The sequence below is a fragment of the Anguilla rostrata genome, chromosome 15 (assembly GCF_018555375.3).
Source record: "Anguilla rostrata isolate EN2019 chromosome 15, ASM1855537v3, whole genome shotgun sequence".
Taxonomy (NCBI): Eukaryota; Metazoa; Chordata; class Actinopteri; order Anguilliformes; family Anguillidae; genus Anguilla; species Anguilla rostrata.
Window position 1 is genome coordinate 35,528,272 of NC_057947.1, and position 12,228 is coordinate 35,540,499.

Below are 12,228 nucleotides of genomic sequence, written 5' to 3' on the forward strand. Positions count from 1 at the left end.
ACTCCTGCAACTTAACTACATCCACTCTTTAACTTAGCTAAATCCACTCCTTAACTTAACTTAACTACATCCACTCCTTAACTTAACTACATCCACTCCTTAATTATTATCTGATGGGATTCCACTCATTGTGACTTAGCAACACACAACCTTTAAACTTAGCGAAATCCACTCCTTAACTTAACTACATCCACTCTTTAACTTAACTACACCAACTCTTTAACTTAACTACATTCAGTCTTTAACTTAACTACATCCACTCTTTAAATGAGCTACATCCACTTTTTTATCTGATTTATCTGAGTGGGGGTTTATTCTACACGCTCATAAATGGGGGGACTTAGCAACACACAAAACCTATTAATTTACATTGAGAGAAATCTTAAGTTATTGAAAAATTAATACAATTTACAGTTCTTTGGTGTAACGATAATGATTTTGATTAGCATAAGGGCACACATTTAACAATACTTATTCATAATAAATGAAGACATACAATATCTACAAACTCAAAGAGGAAAGTTTACAAAGACTTAAAGATGCACCACTTAAGATGTAAAGAAGAACATATCTGATTATGGAAATGTGGTCATTATAAATAGTTAATGTCCTGAAAATAAATGTAAAAATAAGCCAATTATGGAAGTCATTACCCAGATGACTACAGACCAACAAGTGTTCTCAGTGCAGAGCCACAGGCTAATTAACAACACTGGACCACAAAAACAGTCCTACTTTTAAAATTATAAATAACATTCAATTATATTTTTATTTTTCCAAGTATCAAACACCATATGCTTTAAAAATTATACAAATAATTTGCGCTCAAATAGTGAGTTTACTGCGGATGGTGAATCTTTGAAAAAAAAAAAAGAAGTTAAATACACTGGGATGAACACTCCCAAGACAGCAATTAAATGCTCAGAAAGAAAAGCTCTTTTTTTCCCAAAGAAGTCCAATTTCCGAGGTCTACCAGCGCAGACAAACACGGTCATAGCCGGGTGTCTGCCCCGAAACCAAAGCAGCATTCCCCCTCCGTCCCGACGCTAAACTCCCGGAGGAATCAAAAGGGACCTGCGGCATTTTGGTGTCTGCAGCTCAAAGATTCAGGGCTCAGGGGTCTAAAATAGGAAACTTCGTCGTCACTATTGGAATTGATCAATTCCCCCTTTCTTTATTCTTTTTTGGTTGGCTGAAGGTAAAAAGGTAACAAACAAAAAAAACAACAACCCTGAAAAGCTAATCCACAAAAAAAATTCAACTTTTTGCCTTTGAACAATATAGCCGTGGACAAAAGGGCAAGTCTGTCTCGTTTGTGAGGGCTTTGGAAAGAACGACATCATGCTCGGGAAAAAAAAAAAAAAAAGGAAAAAAGAAAAAAACGAAGAAAAGCTGAGAGCGCAAGCTCCTTCCTCCCTGTCCTTCGTCTCCCTCAGAAGAAGAAAAAAACATTGATTTCCATAAGAAAGATGGCATGCAGATTAACAGAGGAACACATTCCAAAACATTAGAAAGGGAAGGAGATTAAAGCGGGGGAGAGGAAGAGGCACCTTGAAACGGCGCTCCTCGTAGAACAGAGATTTTGAATCAATTACAGCTCCCGCGGCCGGACTCAATTAAGGGCCCGCGCCTCCTCGCCGGTCCCGCCGCACCACCGGGAACAAATTGAGTGAGTCATTCATACACATATCCACCTTTCAAACACACACAAAAGCCGGACTGAGTGATACCCCGCCTTTGAGGGGGGAACACAAAAGAGATCCTCCGACCGGTCTGCGGAAAAACCAACAGGCACAGGAAAGGAGAGGGATAAAGGAGGAGGGGGAAGAAAAAAAAAAAACCTTATTACAGACGGATGTGAATTTTTAGTTTAAACAGTCATCCTTTATCGAGCGCGGACGTGAAGGCGGCGTCCCACGGTAAAGCGACTTTGCTCCGTGTCATCTCTAAACGCACGCCGCCTGTCACACAGCGAAAGGGCTGCTCCTTTGTGAGGCACATTCAAACGTTCTGGCCGGACTTCCTGATTCAAAAAAAAATGACATTTCAGGCCAGACGGACTGACATGGGGCTCGGTACGAAAGCGGAGACTTACTACACCATATCCCACAATGCAACACAATGGTGACACAAGCAGAGGAACCCCACATCGTGACAGGCTGGCATTGTAATGTCAGGTCTTGCTCCTCCGAATGTCACTCGAGCAATGTGGAACAGTGTAGTAAAATTGTTCCATTTTAGTGTTGTAGCTAATTTCTCAATTTTAGCAGTCCACTGGCCTATTGCCCTTGGGGCAGGGGGCAGGGGGCAGGGGTAACATAAAGCAGTTAAACATATAGGGGTTATTTGGCATTTTTGAGGGCAGAATTTTGATTAGCATGCAAGATGAATACTAGCATGGGCCTAGGACAATGATATTTTACAGGACAACGATGCTCTCTTAGAAAAGCTTTTTAAAAACACAAGGTTTATAAGAGATCGTATTAAGATTGTTTTGTCCGTAGGTGAACACACTAGAAATTCATAGTTTGATAGGGATTGTATGTATCAGAAAATGTAGCTGTATTTTCTTCATCATGTTATTATTAATTTATTTAAAACGCACAAATACATTTTCTTTTTTTGACCTTTAATAAGCCAGCTTTATAATACGTGTTGACAGGTGTGGCAACTCTATTATGCTCCTTCAGTAAATAGAAACAATTAAATGTGAAATCGAGCACATTACATACCTCGACAAACTGCTAAGAGTTTTTAAAATACATCAGAGGTTTTTTTTTGGTTTTTTTTGCTGGTGCTAATGTATGGCATTATATATGAGATTTTACAGAACCCGTTTTATATAACAGGTGTTCGGCAGATCAAAGCCTTCAACATTTATGCTGACATTTATGCCTACAGATGAAAAAGATTCCTCAGAACAGCTTTTACAGGCTCTGACAAGAACAGTGTAGATGTGCAACCCACCACTCACAGCATTTGTTTATGTCAATTTAAACCATTTTCTTTTCAGGAGAGATTCTAACCTGATGAGAGTGGAATTCCCTGGAGTTTGTTTCCTGCTGAAGGGCAAATTTGCAGTAATTTACCTGAATTGAACCTGCGGGACTTCAAAAAGTGGAATTGTGTTTACCGTTATTAAAACTACTAATAACTTAATGCCTCTAAAAGCTGCTCACTAATGCGCCACACTCTGCATATATTGTGTGTGTGTGTGTGTGTGTGTGTGTGTGTGGTGTGTGTATAATCAAAGAACACAAGGGCTGAAATTGACTCTTAATTTAAACAGCCTTTAGTATGAATCATGTACTTATAATTGAAAAACTAGTCGTCACACGCCGAATGTAGACAGCGCATTATGTTACACAAGCTGCATTGGCTGAAATGAGAAAACTGGCACTCTTACGGGTTTCACAAGCACGACTGCCAGAGCATTAAGGAAACGGCTCTGCGCACAGAGGCCAGAGGCCTCGGGAGAAATGAACTGTAACCGCGGAGCCTGTGCAGGTGAGCGTTAAAAATGCTGTGTTTAATTTAAAGCAGCACAAGGTTTTTTTTTTGTTTGTTTTTTTTTTTTTTAGATGACGTCGTTTTTAATTTTCACCATTGATTGCTAGATATAAAAATGCACCGATTACAGCTTTTACCAATTAAATTAATTTGTGACATTTTATGCCTAGGGATGATCCAGAAAATAAACAGCACAATGACCTTACACTCACAAAGAAAAACCATGTCAGGGTGTTTTTTTTTTGACACTGATCATTTTTGTCATTTTTGAATGAATGGTTTCAATCAAATTGCCTTTTCAAAATGTCCTTATGCCAGACACATGAAATGTAAGATATATTATATATATTCAATATATGAGCTCAATTTTTTTTTTTTCCATTGTTGCATTGCATAGTGCATGGTCCAAAACTCATAATACAGCATATTTAAAGATTTTCAGATAAAACAAACACACGATATGCTTTCACTACAAACATGTACAGTTAACCAAACAACAAAGGCAGTTTTTCGTGGTTTGTCCCCAAGTCTGACTGGCATATTTAACGGAAACCTTCAGCGCATATTTGAACAGGAAGGGTACGAGGCTGGGGGCTGGAACCTGCTGTGGCCTCGCGTTCATCCTTTCCTGGCTTCGAATCGGCTAACGCTAAAGAAACTGTTTTAAAAGGCCCTGGTGAAATAAATCTGCATTACTAACATTGATAAATATCAGAAGTGTTAAAACGTAATATTCCTTAGGGGCCATACGAAGAGCAAGCTGTTGAACAGTTTAATCAGTGATGGCAGTATTGAGTGGAATTCTCTAAAATCAGCAGTAATACTTTTTGGGGGGGGGGGGGGGGAGTAAATCTCTGTAGTTTGCTTTATTGCAACTGACCTGGTTAACACATAACAGATCCAAACTGTCACCTCGTACCTCATTTCCCATTAGCCGAATCAACCCAGAACCCTCTTTTGTGGAGGGTTGAGGGGCTTCAGGTAACTTTGGAGGTCCATGCATATAGATGATGGTCCTTTTTTCAAGTTTAGAAATGTGGGGTTTTGTTGGGAGTACCTCTGGGTGGCTGGAGTAAAAGAGAAGGCTGATTGGGGCGATAACCAGGCCTGTGAGCATCTTTTGAAACAGACAGAGAGGAGAGCTCGGAGAACACTAAAACCCATTCTGCGAAAAGTAGCATTGAGTCAATTTGGAGGGGTGCCAGTTCTGGTCAAAACCCCCCTTTTATCCGGTGAGTTTCATTACCCAGCTCCATCTGTAATCTCAATGACATCCCCGTCTCTCAGAAAACATTTGGGCTCCTTCTCACACACGCACACAATGCAGGCCTTAAGAAGATGCCTTGATATTAAAAATTCTGAAAAGCATCAACGCTGAAACATATTTCAGACAATTTTTTAAAAAGTGGAAATGGAAATTCACACAGGAATTTACTTGTTGTGGTGTCTGGGCAACCTTGCCTAACGTTTATTGTCTCTGGGGGAGGGGGGTGGATTAAATCAACACTAATCACCCACCCCACCGAAAAAAAAGAAAACAAAAGAAAACCAAAACAACTTTGAAATGCAGCCAAATGTGAATTGCATGGTAATTCCGCAAACAAGGAAGCTTGGACAGAATTCCTCGGATCCATTTTCTCAAAGAGGACATTATCTCCAAGGCCTGGGAGGAGAAGGAAGAAAAAAGCCTGCATGGTCCTTTGGCTGGGAAACTAAACAGTGGGAATTCATCCGAAGGAGTACTAGATGATCAGCACAATCACCAAAGGAAATGTATCAGGAGCAATACTATGGGACTTCATGGTACTATTTAAAAGCCTAAGACTGGATCCTCGCTGGGGCAAAATACATGCAAAATATCTCTAAATATATTGCATAACTCCATAATTACTTGGGTCACATACAGTAACTACTATAATGATGGACACTTCAAATCTACACCCCTGAGTAATGGGACTGCATTAAATCTGCAGTTACACAGTAATAATAATAATACTAATACTAAAACTAATAATAATAATAATAATAATAACTTTTTCACAATGTAAAAGTATGCAACATTTCACATCAACACATTTAAACCTCCTTGCTGTAATTTTCATTAACAGCCACACGACACTGTGTGATTGTGAACACTGTGTAATTACTGTTAAGTCCCTCAACAGCAAGTGCATTCTAATTTTTGACAGCTTGAAAGACAAGAGTATGGATGGTGAGATGTGAACACAGGACAGCAGTTTTAGCTTTACTGTATGCACTGGATCTAGGCATAGAAGATCACGGATTTAAATGTTGGAGGCAAGAGGACAGAAAGCAGACATGAACTGCTGGCAGTCTGAACGTTCACATGAATGTCTGTTAGCAAAAGGGTTTTATATGCTTTAGATATGCAGTGTGGACAGTCATGCTATATTTTGAACTCATACTATAAAGAGCATTTATATGACACTGTTATATACAAGTACTGTGATATAATTACGCTTTGATACATATAAAATTTTCATATTTCCTGAACAGAACGACTTTAAATGACTTTAGAATATATTTTTCTGAGATGGATTAAACACAAGAAGAATCTCCTTGAAAATGACCGCATATTAGCTATTAATATCTATCAGGACAGGCTGATGATAGATGCAATCAGTATGATCATGGTAGCTGTGATATTTAAGCAAGTGAGCACCTTAACTGACTGTACATTTGCCAATCCAAAGAAGTAATCTTCAGAACTTCACCATGCGCAAGCAAGCACTCCTCAGCTAGCCCTACCGTTAATAGAAATGTAGGGAGTTTTACTGTTACTGCTAGCTAGCTAAGCGGCACCATATGTTCTAAAATGGCAGCCGTACGGAGAGTTGTTAGAGTCACTGTACTTAAGCTTGTCAGCTTATCACACATTAATGACTCCTCAATCCAAGCTATGCATACTGCAACAGAAGCTGGCTACTTACAGTAGATTATTTATTAGCAAGTGTGCCAGCCGTTTGGCTAGCTAATAATAAGTCTTCTCTGAGTCGGCTGGCAACCTCACGGCCAAAATTCACGGCCGTTGGATTCCAGTTATGCAGTGAATACTTGCATGATAGACTTACATGAGAAATATTCATGAGAAAAAATGTACTTTTTTTTGTTGCGTTTGTATTACAGCCAACAAGAAAATTCTGTGGTTGATTCATAAGTGGTCTTTGCTTAAACATAATCAATTATTATCCAAATGCGAAAATATTACTAGTACCGGAAGAATTCTTTGTCTTGGATGTTGCGTAGATGAATGTGTCTTGTAATCCAAGGCAAGATGGGCTAACTTGTTTGGCATAACACTTTAATAAAAAATGTAAAAATTCACTATATAATATAACTATTATATTTTATGGTGAATTAGAAAAATGTTACAGTTGATTTATTAATTTTCAGAGAAAACAATACATACACAGAAGTCAAATAATTTAAATATCCAATTCCTAACAGGAAATAATCACAAATGAGATCATCAGAGAATGGACAGAATCTGGTTACTGCGCTCTGTGCAGAGACACCTGCTCCACAGGCCCAGAGGGAGGCTGAGCGGGTTCCACGGGTTCCACGGGTTCCACGGGTTCCACCCTTTACAATGCGGGCCGTAACTCCGCGGCGATGGCTCCCCTTCCCATCGCATTATCCCAGGGAGCGCAGAAGATTTCCCCTGACAAAAATTAACCAGGCACCCCTTTCCCAGCTTTATTATCTCTTCAGCAGAATGATTTATTGTTTGTGGAGAGAAAGCGGGGGGGGGGGGGAATTACACTTTCAGCGCGGCTCAGGCTGGTCGCGTCCCTCCGTCCGCCTCCCCGGGACGAGCTCACGACAAACAGTGATGTCAGCCGTAATGGATCCCGGGGTCGCCGGTCAGCCCCGCGGTAAAAGGGCGCTATTTAAAGGACAGAGACGCCGGCCGCTCGCTCGCCAGGCACCCATCTAATGAAGCTGTCTGTCCTGGCTATTTACCCTCCCTTAAACGGAAAGAAAACATACACTGTAAGAGACAGGAGCAGAAAATATTAGCTTTCCCCCGGTGAAGTAAGAGCAGCAGATGCGCGAGGAATTCATAATTGGGATCTCACCGCTAATTAAATGACTTGTTTAAAGCCCTCTTTTTTTGCGTCGTCTGTGAGTCGAGGGCCTGGATGCAGCACAATGGAAAACGCCGTAGCGGAGAAAGCGTTCTTTGGTTTGAGCAGAATAAAGGCGATCCCTCCGGTGTACAGCCTTTTGGAGTCATGACTCACGCACTGCTACCTGCGCAACAGATCAAATGGCTACTGCCTCAAAAAATATAACAAACACAATAATTAGCAATACCATGCCTATATTTCAGGATCTATGAAAATCACGTCTACGTACAGAAGAACAGCCTTGACTGTACTCTTAAAGTGCTCTTATCGAATGCTGCCAGAACATTTTCCAGACAAAGGTGTGACTGCAAATAGCTGTGATTCATGTGCATTACGTTTCAGAAGAGGACTTTGCTGCGGTTAAAATTAAAGAGTTTGTACTATAAACTCAACAGGAAGTGGCTGTTTTTTAATGAAAAACAGACGCTCTGAGTTCCATAACCTCTAATTAACAATATACTTTTAATACGAATGTGCCGCACATTTGAATTTAATATTTTAAAAAATCACCACAGATGGTGAAAGGCACATAAACAAGCATAAAAATCAGACTGGAAGGGCTATTGAGTATAAAAATACTGGCTTAATAAACACAAAATGCAGAATTCTGGCAGTGATGTAAATTGTTTTCTTAATCACAGATGGTAGGCTCCGTCAAGGCTAGCAAACCCTGTTACCCATTAGTGAATATAAGTAATAAATAAAGGTACTTCACTTTGATGTTGCCACCCACAGCCCACCGAGTGTCATTGAACCAAACTTTGAAGCTGCCATGTTAGATTATTAAAGTAAAAAACATCTTTCATTTGTTTAAGGACCCACACAAACTCAGACAGACAGACAGACAGGTGGGCAAACAGGGAGGTGGGCAAACAGGGAGACAGACAAGCAGGCAGACAGACAGGGAGACAGACATATGCACACAATATGAAAATCACAATGATTCAAATAAACAAGAAAAATGGACCAACTGGCAGAAACTCCAAACAGCCAGTTCACAATGTTCCCTAAGCAGTGAGAGGAGTTCCTCAGGAACACAACCACAGCGCATTCGCCCCGGTCACTATATCAGAGAAACCCACAAAAGCTCTGGAATAACAGACTATGGGGTTTGAGAAACATCCCTGTGCGTGGGAAAGAGAACGCAGCCGGATGATGGACAGGCGCACATAAAGAGCGCAGAAGATGGCGGAGAGGAAGCGTCTGAGGTGTGAGGAGGTCATGTGATTGGGGGACTGTGAGCGGGGCCCGGAGAGAAAGGCCCCTGATGAGCGTTTCGGAGGGAAACGGAAGCCGCCGCGATTTTCGGCGGGTGGATAAAAGCAGGGCAGCTGGTCCTCGGCAGATGGTTCGATGATTTCCGTCCAATAACGCCGCTCGGGTGCGTGTGGGAAAATTAATAAAGTGAAAGAGTTCTGAGCCGCGGTCACCTCCGCTTCGGCGTCAGCTGCGTCACGCAGGGAAAGGTAAAACAGGGCGTCGCGTCGCCTTTCACTTCAATATGGTGTTTTCAGAAACTTCAGCGTGTCAAAAGGAGCCCAAACTGTTTCACTTCAAATTACAGTTAACAGAGCTTTTTTTTTTTTTTTTACACGCCTACAAAAGCTTAAGCAAAGAGATAAACACATGGATGTTGAGGAGCAAACAATGAGGCAGAAGGATTCAATGAGAGAATCCACTAGCAGGGGCGGAGCTGAGGGGGTTTAACAGGGACAACGTTCCTGAGCACGAGAGGGTCCAGGGGGCCCCTAGCGGTGGGGAGTGTGTGTGTGTCCATGCACAGGTGGGCAGCATGGGGGGGGGGGGGGTCAGAGAACCCACCAGAGAACGCACTGCAGAACCCAGTACACCAGTTCAGCAGAAAAAAAGTCAGGGTTGAAAATTATGGATTTAGGACCAAAGGCTGTGACATTCACAGCGCTGGCTAATCACATGACCTCGAGGAGACTTGAACCTGACGGAGCACGACCATTCTACAGATCCAAATCGAGCAGTTAAAAAACCTCTCTCATTAAAGTGACTATCTTCCACCGACTGTTGACTTGAATTACTGAAACTGTGCGTGCTGAAGTTCGGGCCGTCCGCATCTCCGCCACGTGGCCCGGCGTGTTGATTAAACACCGCGTTTCGGGGCTGTTGCCGAGGCGACGAGCCGACCCTCTTTTCCCCGGGACGGAAGCCGCGTCGCCGCTGAGCCTCGGAAGGCCGCCCGCCTCCCGTTCTCACGCACAAACGCGGGGAGACGGCGAGGGTGACGTCTGCCGTTGGGTGCCAGTGGATATCTGTATGTGCTAATGCCCCGTTTTATGAGCTGTAGAAGCAGAGAGCTTCTGTCTGCCGTCGGGGGGCAGGACGGACGCGCTGTGCGAATCGGCTCCTGCCACCCAAGGCTTCAGCCAGCGTTCACAGCACATACTAATGCCAACTTTAACGCCACCTTTTCAATTCAGTGTAAAACGTTTCCGTTAATTTAACTAGTTTCTGAGCAGAGCTGCCCCGATTCTGCTAACAGGAGCATTACTGCCGGGAACTAGTTTTATGTGTTGTAATGTAATGTGCTGTAATGCACTGTAATGTGTTGTAATGTACTGTAATGTGTTGTAATGTGTTGTAATGTGCTGTAATGTACTGTAATGTGTTGTAATGTGCTGTAATGTGTTGTAATGTACTGCAATGTGCTGTAATGTGTTGTAATGTACTGTAATGTGTTGTAATGTGCTGTAATGCACTGTAATGTGTTGTAATGTGCTGTAATGTGCTGTAATGTACTGTAATGTGTTGTAATGTGCTGTAATGCACTGTAATGTGTTGTAATGTGCTGTAATGTGCTGTAATGTACTGTAATGTGTTGCAATGTGCTGTAATGTGCTGTAATGTAGTGTAATATGCTGTAATGTACTGTAATGTACTGACACACATAACTTGAAATGTGTTGTAATGTTCTAACACTCATTAGTTGTCAAGTGTTGTACTAACAAATATTGCTTGTAATGTTTTGTAAAATACTAACACACATTAATTGTAGTGAGCTGTACTGCTCTAACACACATGAGCTGTATGGTGTTGTTCTAACAAATATTATTTGTAATGTCTTGTAAAATACTACTAAGCCATATACAATGCAAAAGGAAAGTAATACTATGCTGCCCATTCTTTGTCATAATAATAATAATAATAATAATAATATGTACAAATGCACCATTTCCTATTACTGTCTCTCTATGTCCATATACTAGTCTTCAGATTGTCATCAATAACGCCTGAATCTGGAAAACATTAATGACTTCTCTTTCTATCTGAAATCACACTCCAAACACATGAAGTCTCAAAAAAAAGCTCTATCCTTAAAAAAAATACTGAAAGAACCACGGTATCCCATACATGGATAAGACCAGTGAGTAGGCCACACATAGGCTTTCATTATACGTGTGTGTGTGTGTGTGTGCGTGCTTGTGACAGAAAGAGAGAAAGATTCGGTGTACACTTTCTGTCTGTATGTACTGTAAAACAAAATAAAACGTAGAGAGGCACTTTGACATGCCCAGTTTCTACACTAAGACTAACCTGAATCTGATTAGCATAATTAGCCTCCTACAGATGGCCAGGGATGCCTTCAATGTGCATTACCGGCTACCGGCTTTCATCTGTACTTGAATTGGTTTCAGTTTAAATTTGTCCTTTATCATTCACGATAAACTACAGCCAGTGTTGTGAAGAAAAGCACATTACCAGCAGCTGCTTCCATCAAGGGTGCAATATATTCAAGAACAATCAATAAAACTCACGGCGCTCTGACATGAAACCAGGCGGGGGCCAGCGTCTCTTTTTCCGTCTGATACTTAGCAAAGGGTCCCTTTTAAAAAGATTGCTTTCAGTCAATGCCAGCCGGTTGTCAGTTCTCTCCGGCTTTTAAATGAAATACATTAAACGGCATTATCAATCAAGATATACCCCTGCCATCGCACTGCTTTTGAGGAAATCCATTCGGCTCTGGTCAGGGGGATCATCTGTTCCAATTAGGTAATTAACATCCCGTCTTTCCCAGTTTTATTTTCGCTATCGTATCATCTTCATAAGAACAGATGCATCTGCGCCGCGTTTCGCTTTCCGTTTGGGCTGGGAAACATGAAGCGCGTATCAAAGGTTTGGTAAAATAAATAAATAAATATAAATAAAAATAATAAAGCCTTCAAACGCGGCCCAATGACGGAAACAGAGCTTCAATCCGCCCATAGATCACAGACTGATAGCCGGGGATCTTTGTTGCTTTGTGCAGGCTGGTGAATGACTCTGTTTTTCTGGCCTGGTATTTAAACAGGAAACACAATGAATCACAATGAGCGCGTTTGTGCTTAAAAAGCCACATGGATTTGACTCCTGTAACACTGGAAATTAACACTTTTTTGACACTTTGTTTAAGTGTCAACATATTTAAATAAGCATTAGCCCACGTCTTGCACACTGCCAAAAATTATACTGATGCATGAATTATCAAATATTTTTCACTTAAAGAGTACTTGGCAGAAATACCTGTAATAGCCTGTTAAAAAGCCTTCACCCATGAGGT

The 12,228-nt window shown here is 41.4% G+C and overlaps 1 protein-coding gene across 1 annotated transcript in view; it reads right to left on the minus strand.

Moving 5' to 3' along the window:
• LOC135241065 (dachshund homolog 1-like) overlaps nucleotides 1–12,228 on the minus strand; it is a 169,036-nt gene that overhangs the window by 51,257 nt on the left and 105,551 nt on the right. The window lies entirely within an intron of this gene.